This window comes from Capricornis sumatraensis, chromosome 16 (assembly GCF_032405125.1).
Source record: "Capricornis sumatraensis isolate serow.1 chromosome 16, serow.2, whole genome shotgun sequence".
In the NCBI taxonomy this organism is placed as follows: Eukaryota; Metazoa; Chordata; class Mammalia; order Artiodactyla; family Bovidae; genus Capricornis; species Capricornis sumatraensis.
In genome coordinates, this window is record NC_091084.1 from 18,441,461 (window position 1) to 18,465,039 (window position 23,579).

A 23,579-nucleotide genomic window follows, 5' to 3' on the forward strand; every position below is an offset into this window, starting at 1 on the left:
GATTTCATAATTCTTTTAGTATGTTACATGCTGGCAGTACTTATAATTATTTAGGCAAGAGAACCTAGAGTGCCATTCAGAAAATTACTGGTTTCTGGATATGTATAAAAAGACTTGACCCTATTCCCAGCCGTTTTGCATATTGTCTGCCTCTTTCATTAATCTATTTCATCACATAAAAAGCAGACATTTATTATTACTAGCCATAGTAATTACAGAAATGATAGGATTTACTAAAGACCTGATACTATAAATCCACAAATATTTCCACTGATTGAGTCAAGCTCTGAGAGAAATAGGAAGACTCACTTCAACATTGTGGGAATTGCTTGCCTTATCCTTAAATAAATACAAGTAAAAGCTAGCTATACTTTGAGTATGTTATGTTCTAAATTTCACAACCTAGGAACTCTTGTTTACATCCTATTTTTCTTAATAGGCAGAACAATATATTAAGTGACTATATCAAAACTTCTAATTAAATTTTAGTGTTGAAAAATAGGCGTTTCTTTAGAACATTTTCACTCCTTGAGAGAATACACTGGAATTGTTCTATTTTTTAAATTTAAGCAATGGCACCCCACTCCAGTACTCTTGCCTGAAAAATCCCATGGACAGAGGAGCCTGGTGGGCTGCAGTCCATGGGGTCGCTAAGAGTCGGACACGACTGAGCAACTTTACTTTCACTTTTCACTTTCATACATTGGAGAAAGAAATGGCAGCCCACTCCAGTGTTCTTGTTTGGAGAATTCCAGGGACAGGGGAGACTGGTGGGCTGCCGTCTGTGGGGTCGCACAGAGTCGGACATGACTGAAGTGACTTAGCAGTAGCAGTAGCAGTAGCAGTAGCAGTAGCAGTAGCAGCAGCAGCAGCAGCAGTAAGGAATATTAAAGCTGTGATTTTGCTTTCTAGAAGTACAGTATTTGGCTAAGAGGGATTGAAGCGTTTGGGGCCTTAAAATTGAAGTTAATATTATTGAAAATGTGCTTGAAGTAAAATATATTATTGTCAATGTTGATTGCTTTATATATTTTATAGATCTTAGAACAATCAATTCAATTTAAAGTTACTGCTTCAGGTTTCCCCCACTATGTTTCATCTGGCTTGTATGTCTATTTAATTTGTATATCACAGTAAGAAATAGACAAAATGAAATGATGACTCAAATGTCAAGGCCCCCTGCAAGTTCCAATAATAAGAAACTGCTCATTAAGAAGATCCAATTATAATTTAAATATGTTAGTGGCTGTTTAAAAATAAACCAGCAATAGACAGCATTTTTATTTAAAATAGAGATAGCAATCCTCTTGTTCTGTTTACATTTCTGCTTATTCACCTGGGTTTGCTAGAATGAGACATTCAAGAGGCTACAGTTAGTCCAAACAAAATTATAGTCAATAAAGTTATGACACGGAATCTTAACCAGATGAGTAATATTTTTCAGTTATTTTAGTGTCAAAATTTATAGTTTTCTAAAACATGAAAAGAAGAAAATAAGAATTAAAAATTATGATCCTGTTGATAAATTTGGCCTTGATTCATGATTTTTTTCTGTAATTGCTAGCCTTGTTAATAGTTGTCTGAAGTTTCCAGTTTTATATTGGACTTTTATAAGAAAGTGCTATTTTTCAACAGTGTAAGATATTTATTCTTTAGTCTACAGTGAAGGCTTTCTTTGGAATGTAACTATTTTGGCTATGCACATACTACCAATTATCTACCACCCCCTTCCATCAAAAAGAAAAACAAAAAAAAAAAAACAAGAGCTAATCATAAGCTGAATGATGGTAAATCATTTTCAGAGTGAACTGTATTGCTTTCACTAAACCATGATCTTTGTCATTTTGTGTTGTCAGTTAGGGTTAACTATGTAGCTAGAGGCAGAATACCTGTGAGCAATTTGGTGAGGTAGTCATCATCTTAGTTTCGGAGAATTTATATCTTTATTCTGCAGTAATAAGGTCTAAAGACATGTGTTGATTACCAGAAGCAAGAATGTCACTGAGGGGCATCGAATAGATTTCCAAAGAGAGGCAAAGGGGAATCTGATTTTCAACCAGGAAGAGCTCAATCTGTTATTAAGATTAAGTTAAATATTCCTTGACAACTTAGGCTGCCTATCTTAGAGAGTTATTTGAAAAGATTAAATGATATAATCCATGTAAAATTCTTATATCCTTGGCTTCAGGGTTAAGTGTTGATTAAATGCTCATTATTATTAATTCTACCATTGTTATAATTATTGTTCCTTTCCTTTTGTAATATTCTTCCTATCCATTCACCTCTCTTCTTGCCTTATGGAAGTAAGTACTGGAGATCAGTAGGTTGAATAATTTTGGGGAAGTACCAGGTCTGCCTAACATCATCATGAAATATGATTTGGGTTTATCTTCTTAATAATGACTAGAAGACTATTTGTCACAAATTCTATAGGATTGTTGTTTGAGTCTGCTTTTTAAATAACAGATTATCATTATTTTAAAGTCCCTAGCTTTCTTTCTTTTTCTTTTAAATTTATTATTTTATTGAAGGATAATTGCTTCACAGAATTTTGTTGTTTTCTGTCAAACCTCAACATGACTCAGCCATGGGTATACATATATCCCTCCCTTTCGAACCTCCCTCCCATCTTACTCCCCATCCCACCCTTCTAGGTTGATACAGAACACCTGTTTGAGTTTCCTGAGTCATACATCAAATTTCCATTGGCTATTTTACATATGCTAATATAAGATTCCATGTTACTCTTTCCATACATATCACCCTATCCTCCCCTTTCCCTGTGTCCATAAGTCTATTATCTATGTCTGTTTCACCATTGCTGCCCTGTTAATAAATTCTTCAGTACAATTTTTCTAGATTCTGTATATATACATTAGAATACAATATTTATCTTTCTCTTTTTGACTCACTTCACTTTGTATAATAGGTTCTAGGTTCATCCACCTCATTAGAACTGACTCAAATGCATTCCTTTTTATGGCTGAGTAATATTCCATTGTGTTTATGTACCACAACGTCTTTATCCATTCATCTGTTGATGGCTATCTAGGATGCTTCCATGTTCTAGGTATTGTAAACAGTGCTGCAGTGAACAATGGGATACATGTGTCTTTTTCAATTTTGGTTTCCTCTGGGTATTTGCCTAGGAGTGGGATTGCTGTGTCATATGGTGGTTTTATTCCTAGCTTTTTAAGGAATCTCCATACCATCTACTGGGCTTCCCTCATAGCTCAGCCGGTAAAAAATATACCTGCAATGCAGGAGACCTGGGTTCAACTCCTGGGTCGGGAAGATCCATGGAGAAGGAAATGGCAACCCACTCCAGTATTCTTGCCCGGAAAATCCCATGGACAGAGGAGCCTGGCAGGCTATAGTCCATGGGGTCACAAGAGTCGGACACAGCTTAGAGACTAAACCACTACCACCATACCATCTTTCATAGTGGCTGTGTCAATTTACACTCCCACCAACAGTGCAAGAGTGTTCCATTTTCTCCACACCCTTGCCAGCATTTATTGTTTGTAGACATTTTGAGATGGCCGTTCTGACTGGTGTGAGGTGATATCTCATTGTAGTTTTGATTTGCATTTCTCTAATAATGAGAGATGTTGAGCATCTTTTCATGAGTTTGTTAGCCATCTGTATGTCTTCTTTGGAGAAAAGTCTGTTTAGGTCTTCTGCCCCCTTTTTGATTGGGTTGTTGGTTTTTCTGGTATTGAGTTGTATGAGCTGCTTGTATATTTTTGACATTAATCCTTTGCCAGTTGTTTCAGTTGCTTTTATTTTCTCTCATTCTGAGGGTTGTCTTTTCACCTTACTTATAGTTTCCTTTGCTGTGCAAAACTTTTTAAGTTTAATCAGGTCCCACTTGTTTACTTTGGTCTTTATTTCCACTACTCAAGGAGGTGGATCATAGAGGGTGGGTCTTGCTATGATTTATGTCATCAAGTGTTCTGCCTATCTTTTCCTCTAAGAGTTTTATAGTTTCTGGTCTTACATTTAGGTCTTTAATTCATTTTGAATTTATATTTGTGTTTGGTTATAGGAAGTGTTCTAATTTCATTCTTTTGCATGTAGTTGTTCAGTTTTCCCAGCACCATTGATTGAAGAGGTTGTCTTTGCCCCATTGTATATTCTCACCTCATTTGTCAAAAATAAGGTACCCATAGGTGCATGGGTTTATTTCTGGACTTTCTATCTCGTTCCATTGGTCTATATTTCTGTTTTTATGCCAGTACCAGACTGTCTTGATGACTGTAGCTTTGTAGTATAATCTGAAGTCAGGAAGGTTGATTCCTCCAGCTCCATTCTTCTTTCTGAAGACTGCTTTGGCTATTCAGGGTTTTTTTGTTTGTTTGTTTGTTTCCACATGAATTGTGAAATTTTTGTTCTAGTTCTGTGAAAAATATCATTGGTAATTTGATAGGGGTCACATTGAATCTGTAGATTGCCTTTGGTAGTATAGACATTTTCACAATATTGATTCTTTCTACCCAGGAACATGGACTATCTCTCCATCTGTCTATGTCATCTTTGATTTCTTTCATCAGTGTCTTATAATTTTCTGTGCACAGTTCTTTTGTCTCTTTATGTAAGTTTACGCCTAGATATTTAATTCTTATTGTTGCAGTGGTGAATGGGATTGATTCTATAATTTCTCTTTTGGATTTTTCATTGTTAGTATATAGAAAGGCAAGTGATTTCTCTGCCTTGATTTTATATCCTGCAACTTTGCTAAATTTGCTGATTAGCTCTAGTAATTTTCTGATAATATGTTTAGGGATTTCTATGTATAATATCATGTCATCTGCAAACAGTGAGAGCTTTAGTTCTTTTCTGATCTGGATTCCTTTTATTTCCTTTTATTCTCTGATTGCTGTAGCTAGGACATCCAGAACTATGTTGAATAATAGTGATGAAAGTGGACACCCTTGTCTTGTTCCTGATCTTAGGGGGAATGCTTTCAGCTTTTCACCATTGAGAATAATATTTGTTATAGGCTTATCATATATGGTCTTTACTATGTTGTGGAAGGTTCCTTCTATGTCCAGTTTTTGAAGTTTTAATCATATATTGGTGCTGAATAATGTCAATGGCTTTTTCTGCATCTACTGAGATTATCATATGGTTTTTCTCTTTCAATTTGTTAATATGGTGTATCCATTGATTGATTTACATATAATGAAGAATCCTTGCATTCCTGGAATAAACCCAACTTCACTATGGTGTATGAGCTTTTTGATGTGTTGCTGAATTCTGTTTGCTAAAATTTTTTGAGGATTTTTGCATCTATGTTCATCAGTGATATTGGCATGTAGGTTTCTTTTATTGTGTTGTCTATGAATTGGTTTTGGTATCAGGTATCTAGCTTGTAGAATGAGTTTGGAAGTGTCCCTTCCTCTGCAATTTTTTGAAAGAGTTTTAGGACAGGCATTAGCTCTTCTCAAAATGTTTGATAGAATTCTCCGTAATAGTCTCTTACAATCCTTTGTATTTCTACACTGTCTGTTTTAACCTCTCCTTTTTCATTTCTGACTTTGTTGATTTGATTCTTCTCTCTTTTTTTCTTGATGAGTCTGGCTAAAGTTTTGTCCATTTTTTTTTAATCTTCTCAAGGAATCAGTTTTTAGTCTTATTAATCTTTACTATTATTTCTTTCATTTCTTTTTCATTTATTTTTGCTCTGATCTTTATGATTTCTTTCCTTCTAATTTTGAGGGGTTTTTTTTTTTTTTGTTCTTCTTTTTCCAGTTATTTTAGGTGTGAAATAGGTTGTCATTCAATATTTTTCTTGTTTCTTGAGGTAGGACTGTATTGCTATAAACTTCCCTCTTAGGACTGCTTTTGCTGCATCCCATAGGACTTGAGTTCTCATATTTTCATTGTCATTTGTTTTTAGATTTTTTTAATTTCCCTTTTGATTCTTTAGTAACCTGTTGGTTATTTACAAATGTGTTGTTTAATCTCCATGTGTTTCTGTTTCTTACAGTTTTTCCTTGTAATTGATATCTAGTCTCATAGCATTGTGGTTGGAGAAGATGCTTGATACGATTTCAATTTTCTTAAATTTACTGAGGATTGATTTGTGATGCAAGATGTGGTCTATCCTGGAGAATGTTCCATGTGCACTTGAGAAGAAGCTGTATTCCTCTGCATTTGGATGGAATGTCCTGATGATATCAATGAGATCCATCCCATCTAATGTATCATTGAAGACATGTGTTTCATTATTAATTTTCTGTTTTGATGATCTGTCCATAGGTGTGAGTGGGGTGTTAAAGTCTCCTACTATTATTGTGTTACTGTCAATTTCTCCTTTTATGTCTGTTAGTGTTTGACTTGTGTATTGAGGTGCTCCTATGTTGGGTGCATAGAAAATGAAAATTTTTATGACTCCCTCTTGGATTGAACCCTTGATCATGATGTAGTGTCTTTCCTTATCTCTTGAAATTTTCTTTATTTTAAGGTCTATTTTGTCTGATATGAGGATTGTTACCCCAGCTTTTTTTGCTTCCCGTTTGCATGGAATATATGTTTCTATCCTCTCACTTTCAGTCTATATGAGTCTTTAGGTCTAAAGTGAGTTTCTGTAGACAACATACATATAGTCCTTATGATCTGTAAAATTTCTGTAGATAAATTAGCTGAAAGCCTTATGAGGGTTTATTTACATTTTTCATATAAATACATATGTATAATTATTTTCATATATATATTTCATATGTATCTTTATTTTTATCTTGGTGTCTTTGGAATTCTCTTCTTAACTTTTGCCATTTCAATTATAATATATCTTGGTCCAAGTCTGTTTGGGTTCATCATATTTGAAACTCCATGATTCCTGTGCCTGGATATCTATTTCCTTCTATAGGTTTGGGAAATTTTCAGTCATAATTTCTCCAAATACATTTTCAATCCCCTTCCCTCTCTTTTTCCTTTCTGGACACCTGTAGTGTAAATTTTGGAATACTTAATGTTGTTTTAAAATTTTCTTAATTTCTTTTTCTGAGATTTTTTTTTCTGCTTTTCTGATTGGGTGATTTCCATCATTCTGTTTTCCATATCATTTCCATGTTCCTTCTGTATCATTTCAGTTCAGTTTAATTCAGTCGTTCAGTTGTGCCTGACTCTTTGTGACCCATGGACTGCAGCATGCAAGGCTTCCCTGTCCATCACTAACTCCAGGAGCTTGCTTAAACTCATGTCCATCAAGTTGGTGATGCCATCCAACCATCTCATCCTGTCATCCCCTTCTCCTCATGCCTTCAGTCTTTCCCAGCCTCAGGGATTTTTTAACGAGTCAGTTCTTCACATCAGGTGGCCAGAGTATTGGAGCTTCAGTTTCAGCATCAGTCCTTCCAATGAATATTCAGGACTGATCTCCTTTAGGATGAACTGGTTTGATATCATTGCAGTCCAAGGGACTCTCAAGAGTCTTCAACACCACAATTCAAAAGCATCAATTCTTCAGTGTTCAGCTTTCTTTATGTATCACTTAGTCTGCTATTAATTCCTTGTAGTATGATTTTTATTTCAGCTATTGTATTATTCATTCCTGACTGGGTCTTTTTATGTTTTCTAATTCCTTGTTGAAATGATCAGTGTTTAGATAATTTCTTCTCCCTAATACAGTTAACACTTTTATTATCAATGTTTTGGATTCTTATCTGGTGAATTGTTTATTTCAGTATTCTTTTTTTCAATGCTTTACTCTGGTCCTTTCAATTAAGAGGGCTTCCCTGGTGGTGCAGAGGGTAAAGCATCTGCCCACAATGTGAGAGACCCAGATTCAATCCCTGGGTCAGGAAGATCCTCTGGAGAAGGAACTGGCAACCCACTCCAGTACTCTTGCCTTGAAAATCTCATGGACAGAGGAGCTTGGTAGGCTATAGTCCATGGGGTCGCAAGGAGTTTGACATGACTGAGTAACTTCACTTCACTTTCAATTAAGAGTAGTTCCTCTGCCTTTCAACTTTAGTTAACTTTCTCTGCTCCTATGAATTTAGTTGAAACAGTTACCTATTGCAGTTTTGAAGGTATTTTCTTCGGTTCCGTTCAGTCACTCAGTCATGTCCGACTCTTCGCGACCCCATGAATTGCAGCACGCCAGGCCTCCCTGTCTATCACCAACTTCCGGAGTTCACACAAACTCACGTCCATCGAGTCGGTGATGCCATCCAGCCATCTCAACTTCTGTCGTCCCCTTCTCCTCCTGCCCCCAATCCCTCCCAGCACCAGAGTCTTCTCCAATGAGTCAACTCTTCGCATGAGGTGGCCAAAGTACTGGAGTTTCAGCTTTAGCATCATTCCTTCCAAAGAACACCCAGGACTGATCTCCTTTAGAATGGACTGTTTTTTTCTTATATAAAAACATATCTATGCAAAGTGTGTATGCTCAGCACCTTTGATGGGAGGACTGAACTTGACATGGACAACAATCACATCTTTCCTAGATGTGTGCTAGTGTCTATCACCTTGATATTAATGACTGGTGGGGGTCCAGTAGAGTGGCTAGAGACAGCACTATGTACGAAGTGGGACTTCCTCTCTGCTCAGTGGCCATCAGTGCTCTGTCAGAGGTAGAAGTTTTGTCTCAAGTTCCAGGAGCAGAGCCTTGAGGGTTGGCCTTGTTATGGCTCTGTTAGGCACATATTTCCCCCTCTCTCTGCCCAGAGACTTTGCATCAGAGGAGTTGCATAGTGCCCAGAGGTCTGATGCACTGCATCTGTAGGTGTCTACAGCCTTTGGTGCAAGTCCCCTTTGTTACTCACAGAAAATCATTACCCTCTGCTTCCTCCATCCCCACTCTGTTGTGAAGCTTCTTTCCTGGACCGTTGGGGTCCTAGGTGGATTCTTGGTGTGTGTTGGGTTAGCTGTGGTCTAGTGCTCACCATCAGATAGCTGGGCTACTTCTGAGGTACTGCTTGAATAAGCACCAACTTCTTTCTTGGCACTAGGTTGCCTCTGTGTCCTATGGTCAAATATTTTCTGTGGTCCCTCTCACCCTAGATTCAGTGCCATACTGTGACATGGAATAAGCAAGAGTAGGATGTGCACTTTGCTCATTTTGGGGCATGTTGAGAGTTAGTTGCAGGATCCCCAGCAGAGCAGAACTATCTCTGATCTGCCTCAAGGACTAGCTAGCATGTGTGCACACTTCAGGAACAGAGTCCAGTCTTTTCCCTAACTTTCTGTTTGTTGCAGTGGACCTCCTCCTAGACTAGGGGGTGTATCTTCTCCACATAGGTCCAGGACTGGGATGCCCAGCCTGTGGCTTCACACGCTTACTCCTCAGTGTTTTCACCGGAGTCTTGGCTCATGTAATTGCCCTTTTTATCTGAGTCCCCTCCCTGGACACAAATCCCAACTCAATTGCTTCTCTTCCCTTTCTGCTCAATTGCATATTTATTTTCCTTACACTCTTGTTTGAACAGGAGTCCTTCTGCTAGTCTAGAGTTAGTTTTCAGTGAGAATTTGTCAACATACATATTTATTTTTGATGTGTTTGTCGGGGAGAGATGAATGCCACATCCATTTACTCTGTTGCCTTGATATCACTACTTCCAAATTGAAATTCTGATGCAGATATTACTGCGGCTTATCCTGGTATTTTTTCTTGATTCTTTTTAATGCCAGTAATGTTAAAATTACTATATAGTAGATGTTATATTACTATATAGTTACTTATTCTGTATGTTATATTACTGTATAGTTACTTATTTTGTATATTTAAAGGACAAGGTAGGTGATTGCATGGTGAATTATATATTCCTTATAGTAATCCTCATGCTTAATATATGCATTTTGCCGTGTTTTTAGTTTTGTTGTCAAGAAAGTCTAAATCTTTGAACTCACAAAAGAAAGTGCCCTTACTTTCAGATATTATTTAGTTCTAGTGTAGGCTCTGATGAGTGGGAAATTAGCCCCTTTAGTTAAAAATTGTTCAGAATTTTTCTGTAATTGTTCGTTTTGTTTTTAACAGTATTATTTCATTTATCTGGCAGATTTTAGATTCAGTAAATTAACATTTGAACAGCTGTTTTGAATGTGTCGTCTACTTCCTAATTTTTAATGGTGGTCTCTATTTACACTACCATTTTTTATAAATATATGATACACTTATTTTTTACCAAATGTATTTAATTGTGTAACTATGATAAAGACTCCATTTTAGAGTACTTTGTCACACCAAAAATCCTGTGCCCATTTGCGGTCAATCCCTGCTCTAACTCCTAACTCCAGGCAACTACTGGTCTACTTTCATCTCTAGAGATGCCTTTTCTACACATTTCTTATAAATGTTACTGTAAAATGTAGCCTTTTTTTTTTTTTTTGGTCTGACATGATATTTTTGAAGTTTATTCATGTTGTACCATGTATAAGCAATTTTTTCCTTTTTAGTACTGAACAGTATTCCATTGCATGGATATACCACAGTTTGTTTAAGAGTTGATGGACACTGGATTGTTTTCACATTTTGGCTATTATTAATAATGTTTCAATGAACATTTGAATACAAGAGTCTTGTTGCATATATTTCTATTCTCTTAGGCCAATTCCTAGGAGAGAAATTGCTATGTGATAAGGTAAGTCTATGTTTTAGTTTTTAAAGAAATTGCCACACTGTTTACCCAAGAGGCCATGCCATTTCACATTTCACCAGTAATGTATGCAGGTTTGAGTTTCTTTATATTCTCACTGGATCTCGATATTATCACTCTTTTTGATCGTAATCATCCTAATGAGTTCTGAGTGGCAGGGGGTTTAATGTAGAGTTCCCTGATGGCTAATTATGTTAAGCATCTTTTCTTGTGCTTATTAACTAGTCATATATATATTTTTTTGTTAAATGTATAATCAATATTTTTCTATATTTAATTGTGTTTTTTATCTCCCTATTATTGAATTATAGTTTCTTAAAAATAATATACATTCTGGGTATTATATTGACTTCAAACAGTGCTGTCTTTGAAATACAAAAGCTTGAATTTTGATGGTAACATTATTTCCTTTTATGGATCATGCTTTTGGTATGATACCTAATAAAACTTTTGTGTAACTCAGGATCAAAGATATCTTAGCTCTTACATTTAGATTTTAGATCCATTTTGAGGTATATTTTATGTATGTCATAAGTGCCCCAATTTTTTTTTTCACATAGACATCAAATTGTTTCACCAGTTTTTGAGAAAATTATCATTTCATCAATGAATTACCTCTGTAACTTTGTCAAAATTAATTGACTAAAATATTTCTAGGTTTCCTATTTTCTATTTTAAAATATCTGACCTTATACTAATAGCAAAATGTTTTTTTTAAATTTTTTAATTTTTTTTTAAATTTTAAAATCTTTAATTCTTACATGTGTTCCCAAACATGAACCCTCCTCCCCTCCCTCCCCATAACATCTCAGTGGGTCATCCCCATGCACCAACCCCAAGCAAGCTGTATCCTGCATCAGACATGAACTGGCGATTCAATTCTTACATGATAGTATACATGATAGAATGCCATTCTCCCAAATCATCCCACCCTCTCCCTCTCCCTCTGAGTCCAAAAGTCCTTTATACACAGCTGTGTCTTTTTTGCTGTCTTGCATACAGGGTCATCATTGCCATCTTTCTAAATTCCATATATATGTGTTAGTATACTGTATTGGTGTTTTTCTTTCTGGCTTACTTCACTCTGTATAACCGGCTCCAGTTTCACCCATCTCATCAGAACTGATTCAAATGAATTCTTTTTAACGGCTGAGTAATACTCCATTGTGTATATGTACCACTGCTTTCTTATCCATTCATCTGCTGATGGACATCTAGGTTGTTTCCATGTCCTGGCTATTATAAACAGTGCTGCAATGAACATTGGGGTACATGTGTCTCTTTCAATTCTGGTTTCCTCGGTGTGTATGCCCAGCAGTGGGATTGCTGGGTCATAAGGTAGTTCTATTTGCAATTTTTTAAGGAATCTCCACACTGTTCTCCATAGTGGCTGTACTAGTTTGCATTCCCACCAACAGTGTAGGAGGGTTCCCTTTTCTCCACACCCTCTCCAGCATTTATTGCTTGCAGATTTTTGGATCACAGCCATTCTGACTGGTGTGAAGTGGTACCTCATTGTGGTTTTGATTGGCATTTCTCTGATAATGAGTGATGTTGAGCATCTTTTCATGTGTTTGTTAGCCATTTGTACGTCTTCTTTGGAGAAATGTCTATTTAGTTCTTTGGCCCATTTTTTGATTGGGTCGTTTATTTTTCTGGAATTGAGCTGCATAAGTTGCTTGTATATTTTTGAGATTAGTTGTTTGTCAGTTGCTTCATTTGCTATTATTTTCTCCCATTCAGAAGGCTGTCTTTTCACCTAAATGTAAGACCAGAAACTATAAAACTCCTAGAGGAGAACATAGGCAAAACACTCTCAGACATAAATCACAGCAGGATCCTCTATGATCCACCTCCCAGAATTCTGGAAATAAAAGCAAAAATAAACAAATGGGATCTAATTAAAATTAAAAGCTTCTGCACAACATAGCAAAATGTTTTGATTACTATATCAAAATAAGTTTTGTAATTGGATATTTTAAGTCTTCCAAATTTATTCATTTTTGAAATTGTTTTGGCTTGTCTAGATCCCTTGTGTTTCCACATAATTTTATGATCTGCCTTTAGAGTCATAAAATACTTTTGTAATTTTGATAGGGATTGTACTGAATTTATAGATCAATTTGGAAAGTATGGTTATCTTAACAATGTTTCCTTCCATTCCATGAGAATATTTCTCAACTCATTTAGATCTTTCACTTTGTCAAGAAATGTTTATGATTTTCAGTGTACAGCTCTTGTACTTTTTTGTTTATTTTTATTCTTCATCTTATCATTAATGGGATGTTTTGAAATTTTATTTTTCTTAGAATAAGGGAATATATATTATATTTGTATATTGATCTTGAATCTTATGACCTTCCTAAACTCAGAATAGTTTGATATTGAATTGGAGGGGTTGATTCATTAGGACTTTTTACATGCAGGGTCATATAATCCAAGAATTCAAATAGTTTCTTTATTTCTTTTTGATCTATTTTTCGATCTGTTATTTCCCTCCTCCATTCTTTACTTCTTATTGTGATGTCTATGGACTCAAAAAATTAGTTGAGAAGTATTTACTTTTAAAACTCTTTTCCAAAATACACTGGATTAATACCATTTCTTCTTTTCAAATTTGATATACAGTTAATGTTGTATGGTTTGTCTTCTTCTGCCCCTTTGCTTTGGATCTCTATTTTTTAATCTAAAGTGTGTCACCTCTTATTGACTCCTATAGTTGACTTTCACTTTTTTATACAGTCTGATAATCTCTGCCTTTTGATTGGATCATAGCATATTCACATTTAATGCAGTTGTTGATTTGGTTGGATTTTATCCAACATATTGCAATTTTGTTTCTCTATGTCTCATATCTTCTTGTTCCTATATTCCTTCTTTAATACCTTTTTGTATTTAACATTTTTAGAATGCCATTTTAGTTTCTTACTGTTTTTTAAATTTTATTAGCGGTTGCTCTACATATTACAGTATATAATATCTCATGTGTTCATGCATGCTAAATCACTTCAGTTGTGTCCAACTCTGTGCAACCCTGTGGAATATAGCCTTCCAGGCCCCTCTGTCCAAGGGATTCTCCAGGCGGGAATACTGGAGTGGGTTGCCATGCCTTCCTCCAGGGCATCTTCTCAACACAGGAATCGAACCCTGGTCTCTTATGTCTCCTGCATTGGCTAGTGGGTTCTTTACCACCGGTGCCACCTGGAAAGCCCATATAATATCACATAGGTATCTGTGGATGAGTGCTTGGTTGTGTCTGACTCTTTGTGACCCCACGGACTGTAGTCCACTGGGCTCCTCTGTTCATGGGATTCTCCAGGCAAGAATACTGCAATGGGTTGCCATCTCTTCCTCTAGGGGATCTTCCTGACCCAGGGATCAAACCCACATCTCCTGTGTCTCCTGTATTGGCAAGTGAATTCTTTATTCACTGAGCCATTGGGGAAGCCCATGTAATATTGTAGTACCCTTCAAATTTGTGCTGACCTAGCACTCGTGTACCCAACAGTTTTACTCTTATATTGTTCCTTACTGCCCCTCCCTCCACTTTGTCCACTTTGTAGTATTATTCTGCACATTATAAATCCAATTACTTGTAATAATTGATATGATTGTTATATAATATAATAATTAGATATATATAATGATCATAATTATATATTATGTATATCAGTTCAGTCACTCAGTCATGTCTGACTCTTTGTGACCCCATGAACCGCAGCATGCCAGGACTCCCTGTCCATCACCAACTGCCAGAGTCCAACCAAACCCATGTCCAGTGAGTCAGTGATGCCATCCAACCATCTCATCCTCTGCTGTCCTCTTCTCCTCCTGCCCTCAATCTTTCCCAGCATCAGGGTCTTTTCAAATGAGTCATCTCTTTGCAGTAGGTGGCCAAAGTATTGGAGTTTCAGCTTCAACATCAGTCCCTCCAAAAAACATGCAGGACTGATCTCCTTTAGGATGGACTGGTTGGATCCCTTGCAGTGTATATACCTTAATTTATTTTTAATTAGATTGCCGGGAGAAATATCAATAATCTCAGATATGCAGATGACACCACCCTTATGGCAGAAAGTGAAGAGGAACTAAAAAGCCTCTTGATGAAAGTGAAAGAGGAGAGTGAAAAAGTTGGCTTAAAGCTCCACATTCAGAAAATGAAGATCATGGCATCCAGTCCCATCACTTCATGGGAAATAGGTGGGGAAACAGTGGAAACAGTATCAGACTTTATTTTGGGGGGCTCCAAAAATCACTGCAGATGGTGATTGCAGCCATGAAATTAAAAGACACTTACTCCTTGGAAGAAAAGTTATGACCAACCTAGATGGCATATTCAAAAGCAGAGACATTACTTTGCCGACTAAGGTCCGTCTAGTCAAGGCTATGCTTTTTCCAGTAGTCATGTATGGATGTGAGAGTTGGTCTGTGAAGAAGGCTGCGCACTGAAGAATTCATGCGTTTGAACTGTGGTGTTGGAGAAGACTCTTGAGTCCCTTGGACTGCAAGCAGATCCAACCAGTCCATTCTAAAGAAGATCAGCCCTGGGGTTTCTATGGAAGGAATGATGCTAAAGCTGAAACTCCAGTAATTTGGCCATCTCATGCGAAGAGTTGACTCATTGGAAAAGACTCTGATGCTGGGAGGGATTGGGGGCAGGAGGAGAAGGGGACAACAGAGGATGAGATGGCTGGATGGCATCACTGACTCAATGGACATGAGTCTGAGTGACCTCCGGGAGTTGGTGATGGACAGAGAGGCCTGGCGTGCTGTGATTCATGGGGTCACAAAGAGTCGGACACGACTGAGTGACTGAACTGAACTGAACATTCCACTGTACATAGTATCACAGCATCTAAAACCACTTATCTGTCAGTGGACATCTAGGTTACATCCATGTCCGAGCTATAGTAAATGGTGCTGCATTTAACATTTGTGTACATGTGTCTTTTTCAGTCATCATTTCCTCAGGGTATATGCCCAGTAGTGAAGTTGTTGAATCATATGGTAGTTCTGGTTCTTGTTTTCTAAGGAATATCCATCCTGTACTTCACAGTGGTTGTATCAATTTTCATTCCTACCAACATTACAAGAGGGTTCCATTTTTCTCCATACCCTCACCAGCATTTATTGTTCTGTAGATTTTTTTGATGGTGGGCATTCTGACTGGTGTAAGGTCATACTTCACTTAATTTTTATTTTCATTTCCCTAATAATTAGGGATATTGAGCATCTTTTCATGTGCTTTTGCTCATCTCTGTGTCTTTTTTGGAGGATTATCTGTTTGGGTCTTTTGCCCTTTTTTCATTGGGCTGTTTGTTTTCCAAATTGAGCCATATGACCTGCATATATATTCTGCCAATCAATCCTTTGTCAGTTTTATTTGCATTATTTACTCCTATCCTGAGGGTTATCTTTTAATCTTTTTATTGTTTCCTTTGTTGTGAAAAAGATTTAAGTTTAATTTGGTACTATCTGTTTATTTTTATTTCCATTACCCTAGCAGATGGGTCAAAGAGGATCATGTATGTAAAAGAGCATACTGCCTATCTTTTCCTTTAAGATCTTTATACTTTCTGACCTCTCAATTAAATCTTTAATCCATTTTGAATTAATTTTCATATATGGTGTTAGGAAGTGTTCTACTTTCATTCTTTTACATGTAGATGTCCTGTTTATCCAGCAGTATTAATTAAGAGGCTTTCTTTCCACCATTTCATATATTTGACTCCTTTGTCAAGATAAGGTGGCCATAGGTGCATGAGTTTATTTCTGGGCGTTGTTGTCTTGTCCCAGTTCAAATCAGTGCATCCACTCAGTCGTGTCTGAATCTTTGCCACTCCATGAATTGCAGCACGCCAGGCCTCCCTGTCCATCACCATCTCCCAGAGTTCACCCAAACTCATGTGCATCGAGTTGGTGATACTATCCAGCCATCTCATCCTCTGACGTCCCCTTTTCCTCCTGCCCCCAAACTCTCCCAGCATCAGGGCATTTTCCAATGAGTCAACTTTTCGCATGAGGTGGCCAAAGTACTGGAGTTTCAGCTTTAGCATCATTCCTTCCAAAGAACCCCCAGGGTTCATCTCCTTTAGAATGGACTGGTTGGATCTGCTTGCAGTCCATGGGACTCTCAAGAGTCTTCTCCAACACCACAGTCCAAAAGCATCAGTTCTTCATTGCTCAGATTTCTTCACAGTCCAACTCTCACAACAGTTCCTCTACACTTTCTGCCATAAGGGTGGTGTCATCTGCATATCTGAGGTTATTGATATTTCTCCCAGCAATCCTGATTCCAGCTTGTGCTTCTTCCAGCCCAGCATTTCTCATATGTACTCTGCATATAAGTTACATAAGCAGGGTAGCAATATACCGCCTTGGCGTACTCCTTTTCCTATTTGGAACCAGTCTGTTGTTCCATGTCCAGTTCTAAATGTTGCTTCCTGACCTGCATACGGGTTTCTCAAGAGGCAGGTCAGGTGGTCTGGTATTCCCATCTCTTTCAGAATTTTCCACAGTTTATTGTGATCCACACAGTCAAAGGCTTTGGCATAGTCAATAAAGCAGAAAGAGATGTTTTTCTGGAAATCTCTTGCTTTTTCGATGACCAGCAGATGTTGGCAATTTGATCTCTGGTTCCTATGCCTTTCCTAAAACCAGCTTAAACATCTGAAAGTTCACGGTTCACATATTGCTGAAGCCTGGCTTGGAGAATTTTGAGCATGACTTTACTAGCATGTGAGATGAGTGCAGTTGTGAGGTAGTTTGAGCATTCTTTGGCATTGCCTTTCTTTGAGATTGGAATGAAAACTGATCTTTTCCAGTCCTGTGGCCACTGCTGAGTTTTTCAAATTTGCTGGCGTATTGAGTGCAGCACTTTCACAGCATCATCTTTCAGGATTTGAAAGAGCTCACTGGAATTCCATCACCTCCACTAGCTTTGTTCATAGTGATGCTTTCTAAGGCCCACTTGACTTCACATTCCAGGATGTCTGGCTCTAAGTGAGTGATCACACCATCATGATTATCTTGGTCATGAAGCTCTTTTTTGTACAGTTCTTCTGTGTATTCTTTCCACCTCTTCTTAATATCTTCTGCTTCTGTTAGGTCCATATCATTTCTGTCCTTTATCGAGCCCATCTTTGCATGAAATATTCCCTTGGTATCTCTAATTTTCTTGAAGAGATCTTTAGTCTTTACCATTCTGGTGTTTTCCTCTATTTCTTCACATTGATCACTGAGGAAGGCTTTCTTATCTCTTCTTGCTATTCTTTGGAATTCTACATTCAGATGCTTATATCTTCCCTTTTCTCCTTTGTTTTTCACTTCTCTTCTTTTCACAGCTATTTGTAAGGTCTCCCCAGACAGCCATTTTGCTTTTTTGCATTTCTTTTCCCTGGGGATGATCTTGATCCCTGTCTCCTGTACAGTGTCACGAACCTCAGTCTGTAGGTCATCAGGCACTCTATCTATCAGATCTAGCCCCTTAAATCTATTTCTCCCTTCCACTGTATAATGATAAGGTATTTGATTTAGGTCATACCTAAATGGTCTAGTGGTTTTCCCTACTTTCTTCAATTTAAGTCTGAATTTGGCAATAAGGAGTTCATGATCTGAGCCACAGTCAGCTCCCAGTCTCGTTTTTGCTGACTGTATAGAGCTTCTCCATCTTTGGCTGCAAAGTCCTTTTTTTCTCTATTACAAAGAGTTGGGCACAATTGAGTGACTGAGCAACAATGAGACTGCAGTGCATGAGAGAAAAAGAGGACATGATAAAAGACAATGGTGACATTCACCAGTAGAGAAAAGATGGGCTATTCAATAAATGTTTGGGGGCCAATTGGTTATCCATGTTAAAAAAATATGTAATTGCATCCCTAACTTCATGTGTCTGCACATAAATCAATTACAGGTGGGTTAAATATTATAGGATGTAGTATACAATTATTAATTTATAATTAACAATTTATAAACTCAGTGATTTATTTACTAAATTATACATTCATGCAAAGATGGGCTCAATAAAGGACAGAAATGGTATGGACCTAACAGAAGCAGAAGATATTAAGAAGAGGTGGAAAGAATACACAGAAGAACTGTACAAAAAAGATCTTCACGACCAACATAATCATGATGGTGTGATCACTCACCTAGAGCCAGACATCCTGGAATGTGAAGTCAGTGGACCTTAGAAAGCATCACTATGAACAAAGCTAGTGGGGGTGATGGAATTCTAGTTGAGCTCTTTCAAATCCTGAAAGATGATGCCGTGAAAGTGCTGCACTCAATATGCCAGCAAATTTGAAAAACTCAGCAGTGGCCACAGGACTGGAAAAGGTCAGTTTTCATTCCAATCTCAAAGAAAGGCAATGCCAAAGAATGCTCAAACTACCATACAATTGCACTCATCTCACATGCTAGTAAAGTCGTGCTCAAAATTCTCCAAGCCAGGCTTCAGCAATATGTGAACCGTGAACTTCCAGACGTTCAAGCTGGTTTTAGGAAAGGCAGAGGAACCAGAGATCAAATTGCCAACATCTGCTGGATCATCGAAAAAGCAAGAGATTTCCAGAAAAACATCTCTTTCTGCTTTATTGACTATGCCAAAGCCTTTGACTGTGTGAATCACAATAAACTGGAAAATTCTGAAAGAGATGAGAATACCAGACCACCTGACCTGCCTCTTGAGAAACCTATATGCAGGTCAGGAAGCAACATTTAGAACTGAACATGGAAAAACAGACTGGTTCCAAATAGGAAAAGGAGTACGTCAAGGCTGTATACTGTCGGCCTACTTATTTAACTCATATGCAGAGTACATCATGAGAAACGCTGAGCTGGAAGAAGCACAAGCTGGAATCAAGATTGCCAGGAGAAATAGCAATCACCTGAGATATGCAGATGACACCACCCTTATGGCAGAAAGTGTAGAGGAACTGAAAAGGTTCTTGATGAAAGTCAAAGAGGAAAGTGAAAAAGTTGGCTTAAAGCTCAGCATTCAGAAAACGAAGATCATGGCATCCGGTCCCATCACTTCATGGGAAATAGATGGGGAAACAGTGGAAACAGTGTCCGACTTTATTTTTGGGGGCTCCAAAATCACTGCAGATGGTGATTGCAGCCATGAAATTAAAAGACACTTACTCCTTGGAAGAAAAGTTATGACAGTGTAGATAGCATATTGAAAAGCAAGTCATTACTTTGCCAACAAAGGTCTGTCTAGTCAAGGCTATGGTTTTTCCAGTGGTCATGTATGGTCGTGAGAGTTGGACTGTGAAGAAGGCTGAGAACTGAAGAATTGACGCTTTTGGACTGTGGTGTTGGAGAAGACTCTTGAGAGTCCCATGGACTGCAAGGAGATCCAACCAGTCCATTCTGAAGGAGATCAGCCCTGGAATTTCTTTGGAAGGAATGATGCTAAAGCTGAAACTCCAGTACTTTGGCCACCTCATGCAAAGAGTTGACTCATTGGAAAAGTCTCTGATCCTGCGAGGGATTGGGGGCAGGAGGAGAAGGGTACGACCGAGGATGAAATGGCTGGATGGCATCACCGACTCGATAGACGTTGGTTTGTGTGAACTCCGGGATTTGGTGATAGATATGGAGGCCTGGCGTGCTACAATTCATGGGGTTGCAAAGAGTTGGTCACGACTGAGTGACTGAACTGAACTGAACTGATACTGAGGTCCCATTTGTTTATTTATTTATTTTTATTTCCCCCCCCCCATACTCTGGGAGATGGGTCATAGAGGAGCTTGCTGTGATTTATGTTTAAGAGTGTTCTTCCTACATTTGCCTCTTAAGAATTTTATAGTTTCTGGTCTTACATCTAGATATTTAAGCCATTTTCATTTTATCTTTGTGTGTGGTTTTAGAAAGTATTCTAGTCATTCTTTTACATGGTTGACCAGTTTTTCCAGCACCACTTTGTTAAAGAGACTGTTTTTTTCTGCATTGTATATTGTGCCTGCTTTGTCAAATATAAAGTGTTCATAGGTGCATGGATTTATCTCTGGACTTTCTATTTTGTTCATTGACCTATATATCTGTCTTTGTGTCAGTACCATACTGTCTTGATGACTAGTATAGTCTGAAGTCAGGAAGGGTTATTCCTCTAGTTCCACTCTTCTTTCTCTGGATTGCTTTGGCTGTTCAAGATTTATTGTGTTTCCATATACATGGTGAAATTATTTGTTTTCGTTCTGTGAAAAATACTGTTGGTAGTTTGATGGAGATTGCACTATATCTGTAGATTGCTTTGGGTAGTATACTCATTTTCACTATGTTTGTTTTTCCAATTCATGAATATGGTATATTTCTCCATCTATTCATATCATTCTTGATTTCTTTAATCAGTGTTTCATAGTTTTCTATATAAAGGCTTTTTTTTTCCTTTAGGTAAATTTTTCCTAAGTATTTTATTCTTTTCATTGCAATGGGATTTTTTCCTTCATCTCTCTTTCTGATTTTTCATTGTTAGTATATAGAAGTGCAAGGGATTTCTGTGTATTAGTTTTATATCTTATAATTTTACTGTATTCATTGATTAACTCTAGTAATTTTATGGTGTTATCCACAATTACTGTATTACTGTTAATTTCCTCTTTCACACTTGTTAGCATTTGCCTTATATATGGTTTAGAATTAAGAGGAAATTTATGAAAATTAGTAACATTAAGAACAGAGTGAACTGCTTTGTGAGATAGTGAGCTATATAATACTTGGAAGTTCAAAATGATATTGAATATTTTATTGAAGATTCTTAGAGGAAACCTAGAAATCTTAAAATATAAATAACATGATCACCTTGTTTTTATAATGCTATTTTCAGGTAGTAAGAATAGTACTCATTTTATAGACTTTCTGTGCTACAGTGACAAAAATATTTCTATATCATTTTATTTTCATAGTAATAGAGTTTAATCTGAAAAAACTAAAAAATAATTTATATGTTAGATTGTAAAAGCTGAAGTTCTATTCATCAATCCCTGTTCTTTCATATGTTTAATATGGTGCCCTTCAAAATTCTACTCAGTAGAGTATCTTTGAAATGCCATGTATTTTGGGTTCTGTGTTTTAAAAAGTTCTGTTTCTCAAAATGAAATGCAAACTTGGTTTTTATGACCAATTGTGAATACTTAAATATTGGAAAGTCTGTTTTAGAAATATCTTCACCTCATAGGAGTGCTTTTTAAGAAAGCTATTTATGCTTTTTAGCATCTATGAAATTGGACCTTTAGGGAATTTCTGAAATAGTAAACATGTCTTTTTAGGAGATGAATCTTTGATGAGTTTAATTCAGGCTTATTGGAAAATATGAAGTCAGTTTTGACATTTCTAGTAGTTAATGACTAATTTCCTATAAAATAGACCTGTTTCTATCATACTTGAAAATATGATCCAGAACCCTTGAGAATGTTTAAGATAATTTCCTTATTTTGTAAGAGAATGAGTAGAGTTTGCACCTTTTCTTCAGAGAGGAATCAAGGTATTTATGTTTGAATCACATTACGATCTCTGTTTGTTTTCATTTTCCCCTCAAGACAGTGTGTGTGTGTGTGTGTGTTTCATGAAGATTCAGTGGAATCAAAATCAAAATCTGATCTTATTGCAGGAAATAAGCAGAGAAAGAAAGTTGATCCCCGGATTCTTTTCTTTTGAAGGAGAGGTGAAGAACTACATTTCTTGTGAAGACAGACTTATCTGTGATGTTAGCATTAAGAATGCTTATGATATTGTGTACAGCTCCATAAAGGGCTTGCCTGGTGGCTCAGATGGTAAAGAATCTGCCTGTAATACAGGAGACCTGCGATCGATCCCTGGGTTGGTAAGATCCCCTGGAGGAGGGCATGGCAACCCACTCCAGTATTCTCGCCTGGAGAATCCCTATGGACAGAGGAGCATGGGGCTACAGTCTATGAAGTTGCAAAGAGTCAGACATGACTGAGTGACTAAGCTCAGCACAGCTCCATAAAAGGACTGAAATTCAAGTCCATATGTCTCAAAATTATGAATGAATGAATAATTGTTGATCATTTAACATCAGCTTCAGAAATCTTTCCTTTTTAGGAAAGGTGTGAGAAAGTCTATCTCCATGAATATATATATATATATATATATATATATATAATTTTCAATTATATGTTGTTAGAAATGTAATGATAAATGTAGCTCTTATGTTAGAATTTCAGTAAACAAGGCCTATAAAGAAATTCTTATAGAATTTTACTTTAAAAAGTTTCTGTGCTACTGTGATGCATTGCCAACATAGCTTTTGATTTCTTCTAATCTTAAGATCTTTAAGAGCAAATTATGACAATTATTTTCAATGGTTTCATTACCATTGAACTCTGTTTTGTGTCTTTAGAGACCAATTCCATATCATGAATTTATTATTCTATGAAATAATATACATGCTATTTTATACATATTTACATTCTTGTTGTTCAGTCGCTGAGTCGTGTCTGACTCTTTGCGACCCAATGGACTGAAATACACCAGGCTTCCCTGTCCTTCACTATCTCCCAGAGCTTGCTCAATTGAGTTGATGATGCCTTCCAATTATTTCATCTTCTGTCACCCCCTTCTCCTACTGTCCTCAATCTTTCCCAGCATCAGGGTCTTTTCTAGTAAGTCAGCTCTTCACATCAGGTGGCCAAAGTATTGGAGCCTTAGCTACAGCATCAGTCTTTTAAATGAATATTCAGGGTTGACTTTCTTTAGGATTGACTGGTTTGATCTCCTTGCAGTCCAAGGGGTTCCCAAGAGTCTTCTCCAGCACCACAGTTTGACAGCATCAATCCTTTGGTGCTCAGCCTTTATGATCCAACTTTCATATCCATAAATGACTACTGGAAAAAAAATAGCTGTTAATATATGAACTTGTGTTGGCAAAGTAATGTCTCTGCTTTTTAATATGCTGTCTAGATTTGTCATAGCGTTTCTTCCAAGGAGCAAGTGTCTTTTAATTTCATG

The 23,579-nt window shown here is 37.1% G+C and overlaps 1 protein-coding gene across 1 annotated transcript in view; it reads left to right on the plus strand.

Moving 5' to 3' along the window:
• GUCY1A2 (guanylate cyclase 1 soluble subunit alpha 2) overlaps positions 1-23,579 on the plus strand; it is a 474,198-nt gene that overhangs the window by 154,798 nt on the left and 295,821 nt on the right. The window lies entirely within an intron of this gene.